Consider the following 26,376-nt stretch of genomic DNA (forward strand, 5'->3'; position numbering starts at 1 on the left):
CTGTTTTGGAATAAATAAAACGAAAAAACATTTTAAAAAGAATTTTATCGTCTGGTCGAAGAATCGATCAGATCAATTCAAAACTCAAGTCCAAAGTTTGTCTTTATAACAGGTTTTCAATAGTCCAAATAGACCTAATCTAGCTTGTCTTTGGATAAAACCGTGCTCTCGTTAGGGTCCATCCTTGTGTACACTCTTATGAAGGATCAGCAAGGGTATAAAAATGTAAAAAGATAATATACAAGTAAAAACGTTGGAAAAAAGTAATTTTTCAGTCCACCATAATTTACATTATGTAAATAACAAGGCTGTAAGCGAATAAAAAAAATTGATACTTATCATAATGGTGGATTAAAGAGTGTAATCTTTTATCATTTCACCCTAAATTACACTCTTTGCATAGAGTGTAAAAAGAGTGGAGAAAAAAATGTAAATACAGTGTAATTTTTCGAGATTACACTCTTACACTCTTTTCCCCGATAAATAGGAGTGGAAAACTGATTACACCCTAATTCCCTCTAATTAGGGCGGGTGAAATAGGGGTTGAACTTCGGCCGGGGTTAAACTTAAGTTTTCAAAGACCATACTTTATTCATTTATCAAGCCAAGGTTGTTTAAAAAAAGAACACTTTATTAACCATAACAGTCATAACAAGTAACAAGTTTTAAATTCAGTCTCGATGATATTTTTGCATGCTGCAGAGCAGACATATTAGTTTCCATTAGTCAGATGAGGTTGTTCAAATCGTGTTTTTTTACAGTCAACTCCCAGGTCAATGTTTTAACGGGAAAATGTACGAATTGCGGTGGTTAGCCATAAAGATGGTTTTCAAGGGGGATATCATTCGTCTTAACGGCAAACGCGGTGAAATTCGTCAATTTTGAATAACTGTATTGAAATAGGCGTCAAGTCTACTATATCGTAGGCACTTATGCTGTCAATGCTGGCGTAGTAATCTGTTTTTTGTCGATTTGTTCAGGATTTAAATGAGAATCAAGTCATTGTGTGCATGAACAAAGAAATGCAGTTGTTAATTGCGAAAAAAGAATCTATTTGCCCCAACCCCAGTGTTTTTCATGCCCCCCGCCCCCTCTAATTACAAGTTATGTACAAAATGGCACGTGACTTTTGGGGGCATAAAAATTTTGCACCCATTAAATTGGGGAGTGGAGCGCAAAAAAAGCAATTTTTAAAAATTCAGTGCGTTTACTCCAGTTGTTACGTTTTTCAGAATCGCTATTCGTAATAGCCATCCGAGTAACTGCATTCATGGCACTTGCTCAGTGAGATCCCTGATTGTGTTGATAGAAACTCAAAAGAGAGCGAGGTTTGGGCCAAATCTGGTCAACAATTAATGGAAAATGCAATCAGAATCAATAATTTCATTAACTAGTGTCACCCAATGAGCGCAGAGACTGAAATTAAGTGCCAAATTACAAGATCAGGTTGGTTATGGGGATGATACTGCAGCATTGAAAACCCGAATATATGGGTTGCAATTTCAAGATGTGTCGAAATGACAATTTGATCTGTTTTTGATTTAAACTGATTATGAACTAACTTTGATAATCACTAAGATAGAGATATCTAACTAAGGCGTTAGTTTAAATATTAACTTTTCAGGAAATTAAGCGTTCGGAAATTTCTTGTATTCGATCCCCTTGACTCGCACCCCTATGTTGTTGCTAATTATACTTTTTCTCCAAAGTTTTTTGTGAAATGGTAACATTCATCCATCTAATATAAATCACGAGAAAAAAAGAGGGCAAAAAAGTTGTCAAATCAAAAAACGGAAACTGAAAACTTTGTACTTTTCGTAGTGTTCATTGCGTTCTATCAAATTTTTTCATTGATCCAACGGCCCAAACTTTCAGGTCAATAATCTACTTAAGCAAAGAGAGCGTTTAAAGAAAATTGCCTCTTGATTGCTATTGCATCTAGAAGTTATTAAACTGTAAGTTCATTTGGACAAAAAATGCAAGATCTGTTACAGCATATTATTTAAGGTCAAACTCCTTACAATACTTTGTTTTAATTTTGATTCCAAACCCGGAATTTGTTTCCTTTCCAAAATAAGACGTACTTTTTCTGTGTTCCCAAACTTGTTACTTGCTTGCTTCTCATATTAATAGGGATCTATATAGCTCAAAACTCGTAAAATTTTTAATGCTTATCCTAGATGTTGAAAAAAAACATTTTAAACTCCAGCAAAAGAAAGAGCTTTATTTAAGAAATTTAAAACTTAAAACAATAGTACGCAACATATATCTTTCTTATCACTACATACGATTCGCTTTTCTCCAGTCAAGGTTGTTGGTATTGATCAGACCCATTAGGACAACTATTAGACCAATAGAGACAATTAGCTATGATCAGTCGTATAACGACTATATTTTCCATGATCAAGCCACATCCATCGAGAAAATTTGTTGACAAAATTCACACTCTCCAGATCAAATTTAATTATTAACAGTTCAATCGGGACAAAATTAATACGGGTCAACTTTTAACTAGTTTATCATGCGCTCCTTATACCTCGTTTTCCATTTTAAGACAGCGTGACATAATCCGAGCAATCCCTGCAAAAATACGCTATGGCCGAATTTTCTGCTGGACTTGCATGCTTGGTCATTTCTACCTTGCTTTAGGATTTTAATTACAGCCAACATCTGTAAACATTTTTTAACACAAAAATCAGTGTCATCGTAGCTACTTTAATCTATCCAGTAGTTTTATTTTGAAAACAAAATATTTTCAAAATTTTCTCATCAGATTAACTTTCAACCGCCCAGTATTGAAAAATAATTAGCGAAGGTTCATGACTTTAAAAGTGTTCCCTAACTTTGACCATCTTATCAGATATAATTATACAACAAGTTGTATGCTCTAACTTCTGCTTTCTGGAGGCATTATCGCTAGCGCCTGGGAACGAATGCCTTTTTCTCGTTCAAATTTTAGTTAAAAAAATTATACTAAGGTCATTAGGCGATTGATAAAAATTAGCAAGTAATGCTTGATTTATTATTTTAAAAAGATCAGATTAATTTTCTTTTAAAATGTTTTGTTAATCATAAGTCGATGAGAGTACAACTCGCCCGTCACTAACGACCAGGCTTTGGCCAGCTAGTTCATTTTAGTTGGGCATTCTAGTAAACTAAATCCATTGCGCTCTTTTTAGTTTTTATTAATGTTAGGATTTGGAAGCGTATCCGCGAACGGTCAGAGCCGAAAACCATACCATACAACCTGCTAGAAAAGATCAGGCTAGATTTGCCATTCTTATGATGGGTGTTTTTTTGCCTTATTGTTTCGGGATGAAGTTGCATGAATTTTACAAAACCTTGTGCCCTCCGTGTTATGTGATATTAATTCAACCTTTCCGATAGAGTGTTACCACCTACACTGATGATCAGACATAAGCTGGTTAGCGGTCAGATTTTAGATCGTCAACGACAAAACGAGAGCGCGTTAACGTCCATACTTAAGCTCGTTAATGACCAGACTTTAGCTCTTTAGCGTTCAGATTTTAGCTCGATAATGACCAGACTTCAGTTGGTTAATGTCCAGACTTTAATTTAATAGTGACCAGACCTTAGCTCGTTACTGACCAGACTTTAGCAATGACACTGACACTAATTTAGCTCTTTAATGACATTTTAGCTTGCTAATGATCAGATTTCGCTCGCTGTGAGTTTTTAATTGTCCCGACAGAAACGTACAAGTCCACCTGCCCCCCCCCCCCTCCCCCGCCACTCATCGTGAACTGCTTCCATTTGCGGAGGAATTCATCATGGCTTCAGAGTTAAAACAATTCTGTAATGTTTTTACCTGGTGTGGGTCTGGGAAACGTCCAGCTGATAGTTTGGAGTAGACTAGAGATCCATTCACTTTCACTTCAAAGGAAGCTGAAAATAAATAAATAAATAAATAAATTGAATGGCGAGGAAAATAGTTGGCTTAATTGTAACTTTACATAATCCCAAAACCATAAGAACCCTCATTAACATTGGTTAAAACTACCCTAGTCATAAACCGACGGCAAGTCTTAATTATAGTAATGATTCTGTGAAATTGCAAGTCTTGGATCAGTACTGTATCAAAGATCTGATTATGTCACTTTTTAGAATTGGCACGTCTTGAATCATGTCTTAAGTCTTGGCAAGTCTTCAGCAAGTCTTGACTCAAGTCTTGACCAAGTCTTATGACTTGAAACAAGACTTAATCAGTACTGAATTGTCAATTTAATACATGTATTTCAATGGAGAAGTACTGATCAAGACTTGAAACTCGTTCCGGGAGGTTTTAATAACAGATTTTCCTACAGTGCCAAATTTCAAATTCGCAATTTTACACGTTTCAGGGAAGGTTACGTGTCTCTAACAGTGTTCCTTCAAAATTTTTGAACAAGTATGCCATGTAAATGCCGCCAGATAATTCTCCAGTCAATATGCAACTTTAGTTGAACAAAAATTAGAACGAAGATGAGAGAAGAAAAGAGAAGCAAGAAAAGAGAATGGTACCTACCTAATCTGCCGACTGAGCCTGTTACTTTAAATTTGGACTTTCCACCCATTTTCTCAATTTGACTGCGAAGCTCTCTGAACTTAGCAGAGTACCCTCACGAAGAGCTGAAAAATTATTTGTCAGTAATAATTGAAGCAGTTGATTATGGTCGTGAAAATGGCAGATTTATCGAAATATACAAAGAATTATTGCTGGGAAAGTTTTTATATAAAGAATTATTAAATATGAGCATAAGCACTCAATAACACTTGGATGTTTCAAACTAGGTGTAAATACTAACATAAATCTGGTCAAAAATAGAGTTGAGCCTATAGAGAGACATTTTCGCGTGAACCAGCCTCATGTTAAGATGTAGATTCATATCAAGTCCATTTAGCTTCTGAGTCATGACCATGGCCATTGAAGCATGACCGAATGCGGTGAGTTATAGTATCTACAACTAGGCTGCTTTCTGTACATGGTTTGAAATTTCCCGGCAAATAAGATTCGCTGAAAATTCGGATCTGTTCTGTTTCAGCTCCCAGTGTTTTTTGAGTCCCATACAATTTGTGTGTTGTCATGTGGAACTTTACTAGGTAAAAAGTAACACGTACGTCTGGGGCGTAAAAGTTATATGACCACTACAAAGAGGGCCCCCCAATGGGGAAAAAGTTGATCTTGCAAGTTCTTGCATGATTCTGGCAGAATCTTGCAAGTCGATGCATCGTCTTACAGGAATTTCTTCCTAAATCATGCAATATCCTACAAGAGAAACTGTTTCTTGCAAGAATCTTGAAAGATATACATTTTCTTGGAAGAATCTTACAAGATAAACTTTTTCTTTCCAGAGTCTTATAAAATTTTTTTTTCTTTCAAAAATCTTACAAGATTGCTTTTTTCGGTTTTATGTCTCCAGCATCTATTTGTATGACCAATACTTGATGAAAATAATACTAAACGACTCAAGATATGAGTTTACACATTTTTTGGTTTCATAAAATTAAAGCCAAAGAAAACAAACATCAGAAAACAATTAATCTAAGGCGTGAGAAAACAGTGCTCCGAAGTTCGTTTTTCGAAATTTGCCTTGATTTTTCCATTTCTTGTTTTTCTATTTTCTTCAATTTCTAATTTCTTGTGTTTCAGGGTTCCTTGGCGAAGAAGAGGGTTCTTTTAGCCTCAGAAGTACTTAATTTTCTCTTGAAGAATTTGATAACTGATTTGTCTTTGCTAGCAACTCTGTAACTGTATATAACTTATGATTTTGTTTTGGATACATTTTTTTGGATTTAAGCTTTTGTTAACGTGGTTCGTCTATTTGCAAGATTCTTGAAAGATAAACTTTTTCTCACAAGATCTTGCAAGATGAACTTTTTCTTGCGAGAACTTGAAATATAAAGGTTTTGTATGAATTTTGCAAGGTTGTTTAAGATAAACTTTTGGCGTTGACTAGGGCCAAAACAGTATAGATTTGAGATTTCTAAAATTTTTTTCTCTTCGATGAAAAATCAATGATTACTTTATTTCATCTTTAACGACAGATATAATGTTGGCTTTGGAAAATTGTACACTCATTTAGGATCAAACCCATTTAGCAACTTTATTTTAAATATAAATTTCATCCTATAAATTTTGGCAATTTGATTTACAAATAACCAAATGGCCATTACTTTTAGATTTAATTTTTACATTAAATTCAGCTGAGGACTATTTTGATTGATGATCTAAAATAACGCAAATTAGTAAAATTAAAATAACGCAAATTAGTACAAAAGAACTGCCTTTGAACATAATTTCATGAAATTAATAAATAGGAAATTTTGCGAGCACAAAATATGAAAACCCCGGCGGAGTTAAGTGTTGGATGATCAATTGGATGTGAACGATTTCGAGAGACTTTAGTCATTTTCGGCTTCCGGAATTTTGTAGCCGTAGTCAGATAACGAATATTAGACATCAGATAACGAATATCCCCCCACTCACGGTAAATATACCATAATGGGAATACCATTTTGTGGGGGTTTTAATGGCCAAGACCCCTTTTTGAGAAAAAATCATATATTCGAGATTCATTTTAACAAATGATCCAAAACGACAGCGTCCTCGAACAGAATCGATACATCTGCGATGAATGAAAACTAGAGGCTTGAAAAAATTCTGGTTTATACTATGCTTTCAACTGCTCTGTGTGCCCTTAAACTGGAATTGAGCAGTTATATTTATTCAAAAACCAAAAAAAAAATTAAATGAACGACTATTGGGGTCTCAAATCTCTTGCAGCTTGCTTCAGCCAGGGGACAGGATACAGACTTTGAACAAAATTCACTAAAAGGGGCTTCCAAAGATGGATTTTATATAAAGGTTATTATCTACCACTATAAACACTTAAAAAAAAGTAAAACAGAATAAGGCAGTTTTGACTCACTTTTCATTTGACTTCTAGTAGTAAACTGCCACCAATTGAGTTCAGCTGCCTACAGTAATGAATTATAGAGCAATTAGATCACCATAAACGCATAAAAGTTAAGGTTGCAAAAGTAACTCGAGAAGTAAAGATGTAACTTGCAGTAACATGCAGGTTCTTGCAGAACTTACAGTAATTTCTTCAAACATCGTTAGAGAGCAATTAAAAACTGAAATGCTTATATTAGATGTAGAAATACCGTTTGGAAAAATGTATGGAACTAAGACAAAATGGCGCAAATTGACTTGAGTTCACCGAATAAAATGTGGCTAAGAGAAACTGCAGAGAGAAAACTCCAATGAAGGATGTGGTTACCGGTACCCTTCTGATCTCCAAGATTAAATATTGAGCTACAAGCGTCAGATTTGGGGCCAGTGTTTTTCCAGAATTAAAATACAGACGAGTACGGAGATAGCACCCGAGTATATAGTGCACTGATGTCTGTTGAACGTTCCCGTTTTAATCCTCTAATATACGTCTGAAAAAAGCCGAAAACGTAAAAGAAGAACGTGAAGCATTATATATATTACCGGCCTTTTCCTTTTGTGCCCCCACGCCTCCAGAACATTAAGCACTCCCAGCTATAACACACGTGCCATTACATGGTATCCCATTATCTAACATAGGACAAAACCTCTTGGGGAGCACAACGAATAAGATGCACTCACAAAGTTGGAGACAGGACGGAAAAGACCCTATTTTACATATAAGATTTGCGTTTTTGATGTTGAAGTTGAGCATATACAGCATGAGTAGGAAAATGCATTAGCAAAAAAAATGAGATAGGAAAACTGTTTTCTATTAGTTATTCATTAGCCATTTCAATATTCCGAGTATTAGTTTTAGTTAATAGTACAGTCATACCACGTGATGTGGAGAAAAAGGGGAACTTAGCAAATTAATTTTTTTCATATAACTCAGCAAAATATTGCAAAATGAACTGACTTGAACAGTAAATAACAAGTTACAAAATTAAATTTACAGTTACAAAAGCCAACTGAAAAAAGAAATAAAATATCCGGACAGATTTTTAACCGCTGAAATGAACTGGGCGGTGTAAAACTCTCCTCATCACAACCGATTGGTATAGCAGCCGTTACATTTGGTTCGCCGACACACCGGACAGTGGAAATAACTACTGACTAACATAACTCTCGAAGGGCCAAAGGCATCAACGATCAAAACGAAACTTAACATCCTAATTCAAAAACGCAAAGCCAACTAGGCGAAATGCATCAAATGTTCAATGCTAAAGCTAAACTAAAATGATTAAAAGCACTTCTTTTTTTTGGAAGACGGATGATAAACTTGAGAAACCACTGGACAGAGAACCAGCTAGAGGGTTTTGAGCTCATCAAAAACCAAGATCGACCAAGCAAGCTGCAGAATGATTATCAGCAGAAACTGCTATTTGACAACAGCGCTGAAAAACTTCTTGTCAAGAATGTTGATTTGAGTCAAAAACCAAAAATTTTAAAAGAACGCGAATTCAAGAGAGAGGGAAAGTTTCGATTCAAGAAAGCACAGTTGTTACCATATATTCTTGGACACAAAAAAACTCTATCAAATCAACTAAGTCGTTCAGTTCTACATGTCAATCAAGAACAACAAGTGCCTGCAGATAAGTCAAAGCCCGTAAAAGGAAATTTTTTTCTCTAATCGGGAAATGGTAATGATAACGAAGAACAGGGATGCCAATTTTTGCAGAAAACATTGCTCTAAATCTGGAGATTTTCAAAAGGAAGCCCATGACATAAAGGACTGAGACTGAGATCATGACGCTGCTCGTCATGAGATACGTGCAGTTCAACCCAGTGTCAAGAACATTATGTCTACGACAAACACCGAGGAAGCTGTCAGAAACCAAAACAAAGTGCTTACGATTGTAATCAATTTGAATGGCCAGAGTAGTCAAGTATGTTTTTTGCTACGGTGCTTCGACTTAATATCCCTGACTCAGAGAAAATGGGCCACTTGAAAACACATTTAAGTGAAAAATCCGAGTCAGCGATATTCTGTATAGCTTAATCGGGGCCCTTCCACGCTCAAGCTTAGTCACTACTAGAACGGGAGTTTGGCCGTCCACTTCCGATTGTTGACGCTCAGCTTGAGACATTGCGTAGACGACCCTCTATTCAGCCCACGAATCACATGCACGAATTATCTTATTTATTTACTTAATAATGATTAGCAATTTCGTTAACAGTTCAAAACAAAACAATTATGACGGCCATTTACAATCAGGTGCAACACTTCACCTTACGAAAAAAAACTGGGCCAAATATGTCCAAGGTGTTTAAGGTAGACGATTGCCAGGACAAAAGACCTGATCTGATTATTCTTGGAAAGTGGTTAGGAAGAATGGCATTCGGATTCTTCCTAACCACTTGAAGGCATGAAGGATTCCCGGCGTTAAAACTTGAAGAGGAAGACGGAGGCAATGCCATAGGATAAAAAAAAACTCTGCGAGATATCGAACTTCAGTGCTTCTTCTAACGCTAACGAAACGAAGCCTACATAAAGCGGTCAATGTCCGCTAGCTGATGGCATTCATCGTATTTGGAAGTGCCCATTATTCTTGAACATTGAATTAACAACCGATAGTAGTGAGAAAGCAACGCGTATATTATGGATGCCTGAGAAAATGATATACAATAAAAGATTGCAAGGTCAGCGCCTGTTGTTTAACTGAACATTCCAAAAAACACAACCAACTGCTGAAAACGAAACAGACGAGGGCAGTCAAGTGGTTGACGTAAACGCAGCAACAACAAATCAAAGTAACAAAGTAACAAACTTTCTTCCTGTCTCGATCCACAGTGGCTGCAATCGGCTGATCTCATATGCTTTCCTCTGTATCATTTATTGATCAAAGCATTTAAAAAAGTTGAAAAATCGATGCACCGATTTTACTTTTAATATAGCTGGCTTGCATGGAACAAAAGACCTGAAGATCAAAAAATAACTCTGCCAATCAAAAAAATGCATCTGTCAATCTCAGTGGAAAGTTCAAATTATGACTACAAAAAACTACAACAAACTTTTAGACAGAAGAGTAAGTGTATTCCAAACGGAAGTTTCAATCAGATGACTTTGGCATCTTTTTTGGGCAAGATGCCTGCGAAACACAAAAGGCATTAGACTACAAGATACGTACGCAAATTGAACATGTCGGTGTATTAATTGAATTAGGATGAGTAGTCAATGAACCCATGAACGGCAGGAGAAAACAAAATGTTTGTCATTTCGCCTGCAACGAAGACGTCAAAATGCAGAAAAAGTTCAATCGTGGTGGGACATAAAAACATATGCTAAAAAATCATTGTCGTCAATCAGTGAAAAACGGAGCTGCAAAAACAAGAAGTGCTAGAAAGTACGACAAAGTTTACAAGCGATGTGTGGAACTAACCAGCGGGGATGCTATGCTGTGATGTGGGGATGCTGTGGAGTTAACCAGCGCCAAACCTACAGCAATTTATCGGGCTTGGGCAAGTCGTCCTCATTGGAAAAAAATTTCCAAAAGGTCACAGTCCCAAAGAGTTTGTATCACCGGTCAATAGATACAGACGTTGACAAAGAATTCGTGAAAATTTTGAATGAACCAGATTTCAAAAACACTACTGGAAACAAATGCCATACCATCCAGTATTCAATCCAAACAAACCCCGTAAAGCACGCCCTGTATCTAAAGCTGCTTAAAAATATAAAGAATGATGCCTGAACGATAAAGGGATTGATTTAATGAATGTGTCGATTGGAACAAAATTAAGAAACTGCTGAAGACCTATAGCCTTAACAACCGATATCGAATCAATGTTTTTGCAAAACAAAATGTTCAAGAACAAAACAAGATTCGCCTGGGGTTACTATGGAGACCCAAAATTAATGAAACGGTGCAAATTAACAAGTGTCAACGCAGAAATTTTGAGCCAAACATTTACCAACATGCGCAAACTACGCCTCCAAACGAGTCCGCATCGATAAAGAAAATGAGTAACCCATAGCAGCAAAAGTAATCGACAATAACTTATACATGTAGCATTTGATCAAATCGGTAAAATTACCGGAAGGAGCTATCGTGGTGTACAATCAGCTACCACTTCTTCTCTCGAAACATGACTTTGATGTGAAGAAATGGATCTACATCTATGATGAAGCAAAAGCAAGCATACCAGAAAAGTTAAAATCATCTTTCAAATCCAAGCAAGTTGACGTCGAGCCAAATACAGAGGGATCATCTTTACTTGGGCTCCAATGGATTGTTACTGACGATAGTTTTCATGTCTGCAAAGGTATCAACAAAGATGTTGGGGTTCCCTTTTCCCATGGGAAGGTCAGGTCTCGGGTATCTTCAATGTTTTACCCGATTATTCGCTCCATTCAGCGTTCACATGAGACATTTTCTGCAGAACGTCCGGAAAAAATGTACAATATTGGAGCAACCAAGTGGAACCCTGAGAAGTAGCAAAATTGCTAAATTGGAAGGAACAATTCCTAATGTAGCTGAAACCAGCATCGGTAGAAGACACTTCAACACACTGAAGGACAAAAGTGAACAATTTGTTTCCTGACGCATCAGAAGACACGGTGTGTGCAGAGGCTTATCTGTGTTCTCAGCTAATTGAGTGGCACTGATGAAGCATCTTTCAATACCATGTTTGGAATTGCAAGCAGTGATCATGGCAGCGAGATTGAAAGATCACATTGTCAAGGAGCACGAGATAAAGATAAACAGTCTCAACTTCTAGTCGGACTCAGCTACCGTATTGCAATGGATACTTATTTCTCGCCGTAAATACCAAGTGTTTGTGGCCGAACGGGTTGCTGAGAAACCGGACACAACTGATGTTTCACAGTGGAAGCATTTGAGCGGCATTCACAAACAAGCTGATATTGGCAGTAGAGAATTTATTGTTGATAAACTTAGCGGAAGCGAATGGCACATTTGGCCGGCCTGGTTAAGGCATCCCGAAAGCGAATGATATGAGCAAGTCAAACTGATTTTGCCTCAGACGATGAAATACACCCACTTCAGCTTTCATAACGCATGTTTGGAGTTGAGGGAAAAATCTCAAGGACAGTTTGACGGTGAGGGGAAAAATCTCAAGGTCAAAAAAGGAAAATTCGAAAAACCCGCTAAATTTGCAGTTTTCACCTTTCCTTGACAAAATGGGACTTGTCCGTGCCAAAAGAAGAATAAGCAAAAGTCATTGAAACTCAAGACAAGCACGATAAATTGTTACGTTGGAAACATCATGTTTTAGATTTATTCTTGAGTATTGAGCATAAGAACAATCAGCACAAAGGAACTGAACGTGTCAGAAACCTTGCTCGGCAGCTTTTAAGGACAATTGGTGTAAGAAGTGCTTAAAGTTCAAAACAGAAAGTATTACGTGCCGAAAAGGCACAGCACAAACAATGGCTCCAGTGATAACAGAGCTGCCTACAGAAAACCTGTACACTCTTGCAAAAGTTCGAGTAGACTACTTGGCTTTTTTTTCAGTAAAAGTTTGGCGCAGAACGGTCCTGGACGTTCTCAAGTCTCACAGTGCGAGCTGTGCAAATAGATATTGTCCCAAAAAAAGATACTGATAATCGTCTGAACGCAAACAAACAGAGTGATCAGTGACAACGATACAAATTTCGTTGGAGCAAATCGAGAGTTCAAAGTTTATGATTCGACAAAAACGTTTCTTTTTGAGCAAATATTGAATTGACACCTAAACACTTGACACCAGCCAGTTCTGACGTCAACAATTTAGGGATATTTTCCGCTTCTGCCCCCAGCATATTGTGCTCCACCCAGTTAAGGAGCATTTGCCATTACATAGTAAATCAATATGTTGAAACTTTGCACGTGTTTCGGGGGGGGGGGGTGCAAATAATATGCATCCACAAAGTCAAGCAAAAACGGAAAGCATCTCAATTTAGAAATTGTTAACACAAATCATCTTTTGCATTTTTACCAAATTATTGTCTACCATATTTACCATGCACCGACGAATTCGTCGATCATCGAAAAGACTTTCGATAAACACAAGCATACTCGAATCTCATCTGGGACAGATTCTGAAACGAGTATCTATAAGTTTTGAACAATCGAAAGAAATGGAAAAGATAATCATAAAGAAATATGCACCAAGGTGATCTGGTTTTGGTTGGTCGAAGTTAGTGATGAACAAGGAGAGAAAAAACATGATCCAGTTACAGAAGCTATTGCAGGTTTTGACGGAGCTAAAGGATCAGAAGGCCTGCGTCTACAGGAGGCCTGTTGTGAAACTCGCTCCGAAACTCCCAATTGACAAAGATGATTGCACAAAGCAAAACCGGGCCTGCGATGTTGAAGCCAAGCTTTCACAGTATGCGTGGGAAAATTAATCAGCAAAAACAATTGAGATAGGGAACAAAAATTTAAAATTAGTTGTACATTAGTCATTGTAATAGTCCCAGTTTTAGTTATAGTTACTAGTACAGTCTTAGCCACAAAATGTGGAGAAAAAGCGTGCAAAACACTAGCAACATAAAAAGACTCAATAGTATGAACCTTAGCAAACGCATTTCTTCATATAAGTCAGCAAAATATTGCAAAAAAACTGACTTGAGCAGTAAACAACCTATTGAAGTGTCTTGATTTTTAAACACTCTTCAGCAGTAAATTGTTGCTGTTTATTGTATTGAAAGTTATTCTTGAGTAGCATTATTTTTTTGTTGTTGTTTCCCGTATCTAGAATTATTGGAGCTGAAAATCAACTGTTAGGAAAACCAGCTTCTGGTATTTCAACTCGTCAGTACAAAAGGCCAGCCTAACATAATTTACGTTTAAATATTTTTGCATAAACAGATATTAGACATATATCTTTTTCTTCGATTTGTTTCCCTATCGGATTGCACAGGTATTGACACAGGGAATACGTATTGTGTGATCTGTAGCAACCCAGTCCAATTCGGTATTGAAAAATGTAAAAAAGTGAATGGTTATAAACTGAATTGTAAAGCAGCAGTAAGAATTTAGTGGATATACAGTTACAAACGCAAGTTGCAAAGACAAAATATCAGGACCGGTGATTTTGAACCGGTGAAGCGAACTGAATGGTGTAAATCTTTCTCGTTGCAACCAATTGGGATAGCAGCCGTTACATTTGATTTTAAAGCACCAAATTGATCATATATAAATAATTTCACATATAATTCCAAATTGAACCAAAGTGAACATTTAATAACATCGGGCGAATAGCTCTCAAACGACCAGCAAATGGTAGACTTTGTCACTAGCTGACCACAGTTTAGTGAGGCTCGTTTCAACAAGATTCGACTCTGCGACTTTTAGTTTTCTAGCCTTGTTAGTGAAGAAATCAAATAAAAAGCTGATAATTTAAAAATATGCAAAATATTGAAAAATTTAAAAGGAAAGCTTCCAGATTTCACAATGAAAATGTTCAGAAAACTTCCTGTCTCTGGAAATATGTCAAATAACCCGTCTGCGAGACTTGAATAGCTTGGTTGACAAGTAATGATTGTTAAACTCAAAAAACGACAAAAATTTTCAAAAATTTTGAAAACAATCTCAATTATTAACGAAATTTTGATGAAGATGAAGATATTAAAATCCTCAAAACCATTTTATTGTCTTAGAAGATTGTCCAATATCTCTATTTCAACCTTTAAACGGTTTCACTGGCTCATAAAGATCCATTAATTTGGAACATGATAATAATTTCCGAAAATTTGAAAAAATTCAAATTTTATTAAAAAATGCTAAAGCTGAAATCATTGAAAGATAGATAACCACACCATTATCTTCAGACACTATGCGACAGCTTATCATCAGAACTTGGAGGCGGTCCTTAGGGCTTTGGTGCCAGAAAAAAGTAAAAAAAATTCAAAAGATTCAAGATTCCAAAAGCTTGAAAAAAATGCAAATGTTTCAAAAATTGCCGATATTAAGATCTTGAACAACATTCCATTACATCTAGAAGCTATGCAGTAACCTATATTTAAAACCTAGAGGAGGTATTAAGCCTCTTGAGGCTAGAGAACCTTTAAAATTACCAAAAATGTCGAAAAAAATTCAAAATACTAAATTTTATTAATCAAAATGCAAATATTTGTATAATTGAAAAGTTGAAAATAGTTTCATGGCCACAGAAAATTTGCCAGCAACTTATAAATAAACCCTAAATGCTCAAAAAATCTAATCAATAACTACAAATGTCAAAAAAAGTTGAAAAAAAATTTGTTAAAAATGCTGAAATTCGTGATGTTGGAATCTAGTTTTCAACTCTAGTCAATCAAAAAATCGCCGAAAATTGTCATATTTAAAAATTTAAAGCTATTGCATGGAAGAAAATTTTTCGGTAACTAATTATCAAACACAAGGACATTTTCTTGTCCCTGCGTCCGGAGAGACGTGAAAAATGGAAAATGTCAGAAGAAATGAAAAATAATGAAAACGATCGCAAGTTTTAACAAAATCTTGCTAGAATTCAAGAAATTAAAATCTTCAAAACTATTGCATTGTCTTAAGAAATTGTTCAGTATCTCTATATTAAGCTTTAAGTGGTTCAAAAGGCTCCTAAAGATCCATAAACATGGAACATGATCATAAATTTCCGAAAATTTGAAAAACAAATTTTTTTATCGAAAACTCGCTAAAGCTGGAGTCATTAATATATTGATAACCACTCTTTTACTTCGGCAAATAGTGCAACAGCTTATCATCAAAACTTGGAAGAGGTCCCTTGGACCCTGGTGGCGGGAAAAATAATGAAAACTCAAAAAGATTTGAAAACTTGAAAAAATTGCAAATATTTTCTTAAAAATTGCTGATAATAAATTCTTGAACAATTTTCCATTACTTCTAGAAGCTATGCAGTAATTATCAAACCCCAGAGGGGGTTATGTGACCCTTGAGGATGGATAACCTAAAAAAATATCAAAAATTCAAAAAACTTGAAGATAACAAGTTTTATAATGAAAACTGCTAAAATTTGTGATATTAAAAATTGAAAATTAACCCATGGCCTTAAAAAATTTCCATTAACTTTTTTTAAAACCTATTAGAATTTTTCCGATTCTTGAGGACCAAAAACTTCAACAATGACTATAAATTTCAAAAGTTTTGTCAAAAATATTCTAAAATTCGCGATTTTTAAATCTTGAAAAGCATTCCATTAAATTAGAAAATATACTGTAAGCTATCGTCAATTACCTGAAGAGATTCCTTGGTTCTTTTGGCCGGGAAAACCTAAAAACTGACAAAAAACTTCAAAAACTTGATAAAAATTGAAAGTTTTATTAAAAAAAATTGCTCTAGATTTAGTCATATTAAAAAATTGAAAGTCAATCCATTGCAAATAAAAATTTTTCAGTAACTAATCATCGATTCCCTAAGAAAAGTGGCCTTGCGTCTAGAGAGACGCTAACAGTTAAAAATAAATGTCAAAAAAATTGAAAACAATTTGCACTTTTTGCCAACAAAAGCTAAAATTCGTGATGCAAAAATGTTGAAACCATTGGACTACCACAAGAAACTATGCAGTGTCCTATTATAAAACCCTAGAGGAGGGTACCTGATACTTAGGTCTGAAAACTCAAAAAATGACAAAAATTTTCAAAAAAGTTAAAAAAAAATCTGAAAATTAATACAAAATCGCGTATCTTTAGCGATCGGTTGTTCGAACGTAGCCACGGGGGGGGGGGGGGGGGGGGTTGCACGCACCGGGGAGTTGATGTGGAGGGGGGTGGGCAATCGTAAGGGGAGGCAACAGCGCGTGTGGGGGTTGGTGGTAATTGTGGGGAGGAGGTCAACAGTAGGGGGTGTCTTCAATTTCGAAAAACAGGTCTCCAAAACAGTTTGATCTGAAACAGAGCTGAAAGGCTCTAAGAGCACTTAAAGCACTCACATGCACATTTTATAATGCCCGAAGACTGCAGTGCCAGAAGTCAAAATGCCAAAATTTGCTACTTGAATTTGAATTTGCCACAAGTTGAATTTCGTTGACTTTTGTGCGTTTTCTGTGCGTTTCGTGTTTTAAGCATGGTTAAGTGACTCTGCATATGTCACTTCGAAATTCTTACTTGAAATCTCAAACCGCTTCGCGGTTCTCGATAAACGCCAGAAGTTTTCAGTGACTTCAAGCAGAGTCACTTCACAATTATTTAACGCCCGCTGGGCGCTACCTGTTTATCCCGTTTTGGAGGACGAAAAGTCAAAAGCGTCAGACGAAAAATCGGTAAAGCGAAAAAAAGACCCACAGGACTTATATAATTGCTACAAACTTTGTTTGAGAGCAATCAAAAAGTACAGCAAAAAAGTGGAGTCGAAAAAATAGGTTGAGTTCATAATAGAAACCGAGGATCCTTTCCGTTTGCGCCCCCCCCCAGCTTAATGGGTGCATACTATTTGTGCCCCCTAGACGCACGTGCCATGTTTTTACATGATGATTTATCTTATAATGACGCGTGCTCTAAAACTTGGGGGAGCGTAACGTACTGGGTGGTACAAACGGACAAGATCCGAAACCGATGAAAAATAAGTGTCCATTGTTTAATTACAGCCCCCATTTGAGCTATTTTTACGCTTATTGCGAATTGGGGACTGTACGTTATATAATTAATTACATGACTAATGCCGACTAATGGCCGAAAAAACAAGTTTCAGTAAATTTTGCATTTTGTGGATTCGAGTGACAAAAGTCGGTTCCCAGTTTTCTCGATTCAGATACAGTTTTAAACGATGGAGCGTAGTGATCTAGGGTCTTTCCCATTATAGCCCCCCCCCTCAACTTAGTGGTCAGATAACCTATAGCCCCCCCCCATCATGGTAATTTTACCATAATGGGGGGCTATAATTTTATGGGTGGCTATAATGGGAAAGACCCGGGATCTACTCTGTTTCCCTCCCGCTTAGTGGGCATATAAATTTTAATTTATACACCCCCAGATACAAGTGCTAATTTTTCCATAGTAGCATGCTGCATAAGAACACATAAATTGTAATTAGGGGCGTAGAAACAGTGGTGGAAACATAATAGATCCGCATATAATTACCAATTAAGCTTTTTTTTTCATTTCGGTCTAATTGGCAAGCTTGGAAAGAGTTGCTTATAGTATGAAAACTACAGCACATAAACGAATTTTGAAGCAATTTTGAACTAACTTAGCCTAGTTTAACCTGTTCCATACACGCTTATAACTGTAATCTTAAAATATGGGTCGTAAAAATGCGCAATAAAATTGTTTATTTTCGATTATTTGGACATCGGTCGCGTAGTAACAACCACTAAGCTGGGGGTGGGCTATAATGAGACAAACCAATTTCGGATCTATTCTGTTTTGCCCCCCCCCCCCGTTTAGTGGCCTTGTATTTTTTACGCCCCCCAGGCGATGTGCTTTTTTTACACAGGAACGTGTGATATACGACATAAAATTTGTAACTGGTGGCGTAAAAACACTGGGGGGAAAGCGAAACAGAGTAGATCCACAATTTCATATTGAACAAGAACCACTAACCAATATTCGACGGTGACTGTAGTGGTGCCTCTAGGAGAGTGTCGAGAGGAAGAACGAGAGTGGCTGTGATGAGAACTATGGTGGTGTTTGCCTGGCATTCCTCAAATCTGTCTTATCTGTATATGCGTATAGATACTAAACAGCAAAAAGTAAGTTAGCCCACGCAGCTATCCGAGCTATGCGTATTGTTATGCTCATTCACAATGAGTATAGTCAACTGAATTGCAAATGGCCTTGCACAAACTGAGATAGGCACTTGCGTCGCGAATGGCAGGTTTAGTTGTTACTTTCAACTAGATTCTTTCTAGATTGGGCAATCGCGGTGCGATTGACTCTAACTGAACTACTCAGTTCAAACGAGAAGTGTTTTGCAAGGATTAAATTAAACCGAGCGTTAGCGCTGCAAATTGGAGAATGAAAGTTAATGATAATACAGATTATGAAAGAAAGTTTGTTCAGGTTTTAATCATACATAAAGGAAGCAAAGTTTGATTTGTTTACAACGTGAATGAATATATATCCGGTACAGACAGGATGAACAGACTTAACTGCTAAAATGGGAGGAAATATATAGCAACTGAACTTAAATGGCATTCGCCCTTCAAAAGGAACTTACAACAATAAATTAGTTTAAAATACGGATATGGATACATGAAGGGTATCCATTGCCGTATGACATTTCCCCCTCTTGGAGAAAAATAATTTACTAAATTAAAATCAGAAAATTAATAAATATTCACCGGTTACTAAGTAATAAAATATTAAATAATAGATAGAATAAAAGTTTATGAAAGTTTTCTTTATCGAAGATCACTCGCTGTCGCTATTTTCAGCATTTTCGGCCTGGAGAACTGTCATCTCCCTCGGTTGGTTTTGTGAATACTCAGCTCCTTCATTTGACTCTCCCGCAATGCCAGTATCCTGATAATCAGTGTAACCTTCCGTGCTACGAACTTTTTCGACAATTGTTTGCGATTTTTGGGATTTCTTTTTCAATGTCCTCTTGCTTTTTCTAATAGAAGACGTGTCCGAATCCGATGTATCACTGACCGTGATTTTGCGTTTTGAAGTCTTCCGCAAGATGGGTGTAGGTTGTTTTTGAGCTGATGAAGTTGTTTGTGCTCCAGGTGGTCCTGCTGTGTTGGATGATACCACTTGCGGCGCGATTGGACTGAAATTCAATATTTGTGTAAGATCGGGTCGGTTTTGGAATGCCTCGTCGTATTTCGGGTTTCATTTTGGTACTCTCATCTTCAATGATCTTGCGACATTGCTTGCTGTAGATATACAAGATCGTCCCGACGAAACGACACTTACATCGTCTGTTTGTTTCCTATTTCGCTTTATCTTTTTCTCTCCAGTATTTTTTCGAAAAAGATCTCGTTTGTGTTGTTGAATTTTTTGTTCGAGAATTTTTTCGTTTATTTTCTTTGGGCGTCGTTCTATGTACTGTACTAAATCTGTTTCACGTTCAGCCCGCGTCCCAAATTTGGCGATGTCAGAATTCCTAACCCGTACTTCTGGTTTGTAAGGTTCTTTGATGACACTCGTCGTTGGACTTATTTTGCACACTGTGCTGCCAGGTGCTAATACCTCATAGAGGCCATCCAAGTTCTTCTTTTGGCGTTGGTTCTCATGTATCTTGCGGGCCAACTTCACCTGCACGCTACATCTGGCTTTATAAAACAATCTTCCCCGTCGTTCCTTTTCTCTTGTTCTGTTCTTGCGCGGGTACTTGCGGCGCAAATGACTCGCTCAATTTCCGTGTCAGAACAAAGAGCTCTATCCGCCCACTGTTCATCTGTAAGGTAGGAACGACCCGGGATTGTATCTTCGTATAAATAATAATTAATTATTGCATTATAGTTGAGATCTTTACTATCAGATTTAGTTGTAATATTTGATATAGGTGTTTTACATTTTCTACCGAAGTGTGCCTCAAAGGGCGTGGTTGTGATTGTTTTTTAATTTGATATTCTGAGTCGTTGTATTATTGCTTTCAGTGAATTTTCTAAATTAAATTTTTTATTTAATTGTGATTTCATGCAAGATAATTGTCGTTTAATTGTTTGAATGATACGTTCTACTAATCCGATTGCTCTATGGTCATTTGCAGGTGCATTTATAGGTGTAATATTATTTTCTGTACAGAATGTTTCAAACTTTTTTCCTGTAAAACATCTAGCTTGATCTAATCTAATAGTTCTAGGTACTCCATGTTGATATATATATATATATATATATATATATATATATATATATATAATTATTTAAGAATTTGATTACATTTGGACCTGATGCATTATTTACTATTTCTGCTGTGGGGTATTTAGAATATCTGTCTATACTAGTAAGAAAATATTGTTCTATTCCTTTCTCATTTAAAATTGGGCCACCAAAATCTAATTGTATTTCGTCATTTGGTTCACTACATTTAGGTAGAGGTGGCCATTTGGGGTGCGGAAGCACTGATTTTAGATTCTTACCGATTTCCGTGCAAGCTTTGCACTCACTGGCCTTTGCCAGTATGTCTCTGTGGATGTAGGGCCACCAGATATTTTGAGTTAAGGAAAGCATAGCGAAACTGCCTGGATGTGTGGAATGTATGTCTTCCAACACTGCATCTTTGATGGGTTTTGGGATCGCAATTCTTTCATCTAGACAGACACACCCGTGTTTCACGCTTAGATCTCTCCAATATGAGAAGAGATAAGGACTGATCTCTTGTAGTCGTTCTGCATCATTTCGAAGCACACAGTCCCTTACTTCTTTCAATATCGCGTCTTTTCCAGTCAGTATTGCTAGAAACTTCTTACTGAACACTTTATTGAGTGTCTCAGTGAACATTATGTCCTCGGCCTCGTCTATCATACTACCAGTTGGGGTTTCCGTATGAGTTGTTGCATTTGATTCGGGTGTTGAAGGTGTCGTGTCGGAGAAAGTTACTCTCGCTTTAGTAGGAGTCGATTTAGAGCGGGTTGCTTTGGCTTTTGACATCGTGCTGAGACTATTTACTGAATTTTTTGATATGAGAGGTTTATTGAGTTTATTCACAAAGTAGTGTTTCTTAGGCAGAATTTGGGCAAAAAGCGAGTGATTTTTGGGTAAGTGGTATTTATACTTGGGGATTTGTGTTTTCGCGCTTACTTTAGTGTTGTTAGGTGTATTACTTGACTTATTACCATTAATGGGCTGCATTGAGGATAATTGTCCAGATTGTTCACATTCCTTACTGTCTAATATTTGCACCTCTTTTGCAGCGAATTTGCTAATGGAATGTGAATTATTTACTTTACGGTGATTTGGTACAAATTGTAATTTTGTAACTTTAGGTGGCATTTGCGACGCAAATGGATGTACAGAATACGGATTAAGTTTAGAATTAGCATGTGTTAATTGCGGTGCGAATGGAGTTTTCAATGGTGAAAACGTTAATTGTGATGCAAATGCTTTCTCGCAATTAGTTGAATTATCACTTTGTGGTATGGTTAATCGCGATGCAAATGGTTGTGTAACTTTTAGTGAAGGCAAATTCGACTTTAATATGTTTCTAAGTTTTTTAGTTGCTGTTTGTCTATTGGTAATTAGGTGTTTCATTGAATCACGGATTCTAGAAATTGTTGCTACAACAAAATGCTCGTCGTATGTAGACATCTTTTTAGCTCTTGCAAAAGGGTTTCTAGAAATGTAGTCAACGAGTCCCATTTTTGCACCTGGCATATGCTCAATTGTGAAATTGTACGGTAGCAATCCATCTATCCATCGAGACAGTCGACTATTGTATGACTTGTTTGATCGGTGTTCTTTAAGTATGGACAATAGGGCTCTATGATCTGTCACTACCGTAAAGTTTTTCCCGTATAAGTAGTATTTAAAATAATCAATTGAGCAAACTATCCCCAATAGTTCCAATTCGTTGACACTGTAGCGTTCTTCCGTTGAATTTAGGAATCGCGACGCGAATGCTATTGCTTTCCAACCATCCGGTGTATTTTGTTCTAATGCTGCCCGCAATCCTGATCGGGAAGCATCACATTTTACACGAACGTCCAGTTTAGGGTTGTAATGGCTATTTTCTGTACTATTTGCTATTTTTTCTTTAATCTGATTAAAATGTTTAGTGTGTTCGTCTGTCAAGATGAATTTTACTGATTTCTTTAAAAGTGGTCTAAGTGGATGACATAATTGTGCTAGGTGAGGTATAAATTTGCCAATATAATGTACTGACCCTAGAAATGATCTAAGACGTTTTAATGTTGTTGGTGGTGGTATTGTTAAGATTGCGGCTGTTTCGTTTTCTAAAGGTGATATTCCAGTCTGTGTAAACTTGTAACCGAGCCATTCTGTTTTTGATTTAGCAAAATGACATTTCTGTAGGTTAATTCTCAAGTTATCGTCATCTAATTTCTTTAGACATTTGTGAACATAGGCTAAATGGTCTGCTTCAGTGCCGGTACTAACGATTATGATATCGTCCAAGAAACAATATGTGTTTTGTAAACCTATGAGAGTGTAACCCATGGCTTTTTGAAATTCTGCCGGCATATCTGTAAGTCCATAAAAGCCAGTTTTGAATCTATATGTACCGGTAGATTCTCCACATATGATGTTAAAATTACAGTGTTTTGCTGTGTCGTGATGTAGTTTTAATTGACTATATGCATATTTGAGATCTAATGTGGTGAAATATGCTTGTTGACCGTTTTGTGTATCTGTGAGGTGTTGTGATATGGTGTCAATTAACATTTCAATATTAGGCATTTGGTATTTATTTTTATGTATCGCTTTTTTAATACTTTTGAATCTAATGCCAGCTTTATCGACTGATCTTTTTTCACTGTAATTACAATCGGGGAGATGAAGTGTACGTCAGAGCAACTAGATAGCTTTTCGATATGACCTTCAGTCTGTAATCTTTCTAATTCGCTTGATACTCTAGGTTGAAGATTTATCGGAACACGTCGACATTTTTGATGCTTTGCTGTGAACGTTTGATGAAACTTTGATTTTGCTACATGTGTTTTAGATAAGCCAGTTCTCGATACTAGATGTGGAAATTGCGTCGCGATTGACTCTTTAATTTTACATGTAGAATTATTGATGTTATAAACACAATTACCAGTTTCTGGTTGTTGTTGGACAACTGCAAGTCCCAAAGTAGTGAACAGATCTCGTCCGATAATATTTTTGTGTCCATCATCTACCACAGTCAATATTGCTGCTTTGTCTTACCATTGATTGTAGACTACTGTGGTTTCCAAGTGCCCAATGACTTTGATCGGCTCATTTGAAAAAGTTTTCAAATTCCTTTTTTCCGTTGATTCTGTCCATTTAGCTGAGTTTGTAGATCGTAGGATTTTGTTTGCTAGACTTTGTGTGATGATACTGACGGCACTTCCAGAGTCAATCATAGCAGATGTTTGTATTTCCCCCATTTGCACTTCCACGTTTAATGGTTCCAATTGATGAACTGAATCCGACGAAATCTCTGCTACATAGTCGTCAGAATCGCTATCATAGTTTGAATCGTACACCTGGTCGTACAATTGTTGATAGCTCGTTATATAGTTTACTGATTCTTCATCATCACGTTTTTCCGGCGTCTGATCGATTTGGTTTACATTTGCTTTTTGAGTTTTCTGAATTGGATTCTGTGACTGTTTTGGTTTTCGACATTTTCTGGCGAAATGACCCATAATACCACAGTTATGGCATTTTTTACCATTCGCGGGACAAATCTGCTTATGGTTGTGGCTCCAGCGAAGACCACAATCCATACAAATACTCGTATATTGATAGTTTTTAGGGACAGTTGGGTAGCGAGTGAAGTCTCGCTTTGTTGAAGGTCCATTCGCGTTGCGATTGCGCATTGAGTTATTATTGATGAAATTCACAGAAGTATTACCTGACATCAAGTTTTGGTTAATTTTCTGCTGATTCTGTGCTCCCATTTCCATTTGTATGGCGATCTCCAATGCTTTTGGTGGATCTACTGTTTCCTTCAACAACTCTTTCTGAGTCTCGTGATCAAGCATATTTAGTATGAATGCATCACGAATTAGTGTAGTTTCTTCACTACCAAGATTGCAATTCTCCGCCAATTCTATGAGACGGCCGTAGAAACTTTCTACCGTTTCTCCTTTTTGCTGTTTACACGAGTAGAAAACAAAGCGATCGTAAGTGATATTACGAGCCTTTGTGAATGAGTCCTCCATTGCTTGCCACAAATCTTTAAAAGGTTATTTCTCGATCTGAAAATGAGGGTATTTGCTCTTGAAGATCCGCCGTCCCTCTGTACCAATGCTTAGATATAGCAATGATATTGTCTTCTGTTCACAAATTCCCCATGGTTTGTCGCCACAGAGGATCCCGATTTCTTCAATCTTTGCGCAACGATTTTGCCAATTTACTTTCAATTGCTGGTTTCGGACTTTACGATCTGTTTCCGTTGCCTGTGTGTGGTTTTCCACCGGTGCTTCGTAGGTAGGTTCGGGCGGGTATGTCACTGTTGCTGGGGGATCATTCAACAGGGTATCCAATTGGATCCCTTCCTTAGCAAGTAGAGCCAATTTCCATTGCTGCGTCCATTTGATCCACGTCAGAGAAGGTGTTGCTGTCGGTTTCTCCCAGAACTCTTCTATATGGAGTGGTGTTTTCTTTGAGTCCGCTGCTGACTGCGCCATGTTATGCTCATTCACAATGAGTATAGTCAATTGAATTGCAAATGGGCCCTCCCCCCCCCCCCCCCCCCCCGATTAAAGAAAATATAAATTTTACGTCCCGTAGACGCACGTGTTATTTTTTACACAGTAATCTGCTATATAACAACACCCAAATTTTATTGAGAGGCATAAAACAGAATATATCCGGTTTCTTATCATGTTTTCTGATCCCCTTTTGTGTTTTAACTCCAAACAGCCCCAACCCCCCACCCCCACATTTTTACGGTAATTGGGGTGGGGGTATACGTTGCATTAACAATAAGATGAGGGGCTGTAGAGGTAAAGTAAAGACCGGGATTGATTGTGAGAAGAAACTGAAACTAATCCAGAAAATCGATTACTCTAAAACTGGAACACGGAAATTCTTTCCATCATTAAAGAAAATGATGAAGATCGTCTCTTCTCTCCCAACCCACCCCCCCCCCCCCCCCCCCAGATCACTTGCCCCAGATAAAAACTACATGATTGTAAATATGCCCCGCTTCGTGATTTACCATTTCTATGCACTATGCATAGCGTACTAGAACGGGAGGAGGGGGGGGGGGGGGGGGTGCAAACCAAAAAGATCGTTGATTTTATAAAATGATGAATAATTAGCAATTGCGTTTACCAGCTTACTTACTCTTTTTGCTATTCAGTCTAAAAAAATTTCAGATATTGTTTCAGCTGCAGGGGTTCCAGATATCAAGTCAAAAGTCGAATATCTCCGTCAACGACAAACTCAAAAGTCAAAAGTATTGCGGTTTAGGGCCCCAGGGTACAATTTCATCGGTTACTGAAACTTCGCGGCGGAAAGCTTACTTCGAAAAATTGAACTTAGAATTAAAAAAAAAGTAAAAGTCTATTTTTTGCCCTAAACTTAGAGTCCTAATTTAGGACGCTAACTTTAGGGAAAAAGAATTAGACCTCGTTAGAAATCTATCTTTTCACACTTGAATCAAACCGCTATAAATAATCGGCTGCTCCGCTATCGGAGACGGAGACGCTTGGTTTGTTTCAACTCCTGAATAATTTTAAGAAAAAAACTTTTCTTTCTTTAATCTGCAAAATTGTTCTCTTAACTTCAGTTGCAGATGAAATTCAATACTTTGGTACCCATTGGTTCTCTAAACACGTTGGAAAAAAAATCTTAATAACCCTCCGGCCTCATATACAGCACTCGGGCGTAAGCACCT

At 37.0% G+C, this 26,376-nt stretch overlaps 1 long non-coding RNA gene across 1 annotated transcript in view; it reads right to left on the minus strand.

Moving 5' to 3' along the window:
• The window catches only part of LOC142344227 (uncharacterized), a 46,894-nt gene extending 20,984 nt beyond the window's left edge, over window positions 1-25,910 (minus strand). The window contains exons 1-4 of the long non-coding RNA XR_012759254.1: window positions 25,824-25,910; window positions 18,480-18,614; window positions 4,526-4,629; window positions 3,830-3,906 (exon numbers count right to left, since the gene is read on the minus strand). This is a non-coding gene — a long non-coding RNA (uncharacterized LOC142344227). The remainder of the gene's footprint in view (window positions 1-3,829; window positions 3,907-4,525; window positions 4,630-18,479; window positions 18,615-25,823) is intronic.
• Between the last annotated feature and the right edge of the window lie 466 nt (window positions 25,911-26,376).

The sequence above is a fragment of the Convolutriloba macropyga genome, chromosome 8, assembly GCF_964194025.1.
Source record: "Convolutriloba macropyga chromosome 8, txConMacr16.3, whole genome shotgun sequence".
NCBI classification, from domain to species: Eukaryota; Metazoa; Xenacoelomorpha; order Acoela; family Convolutidae; genus Convolutriloba; species Convolutriloba macropyga.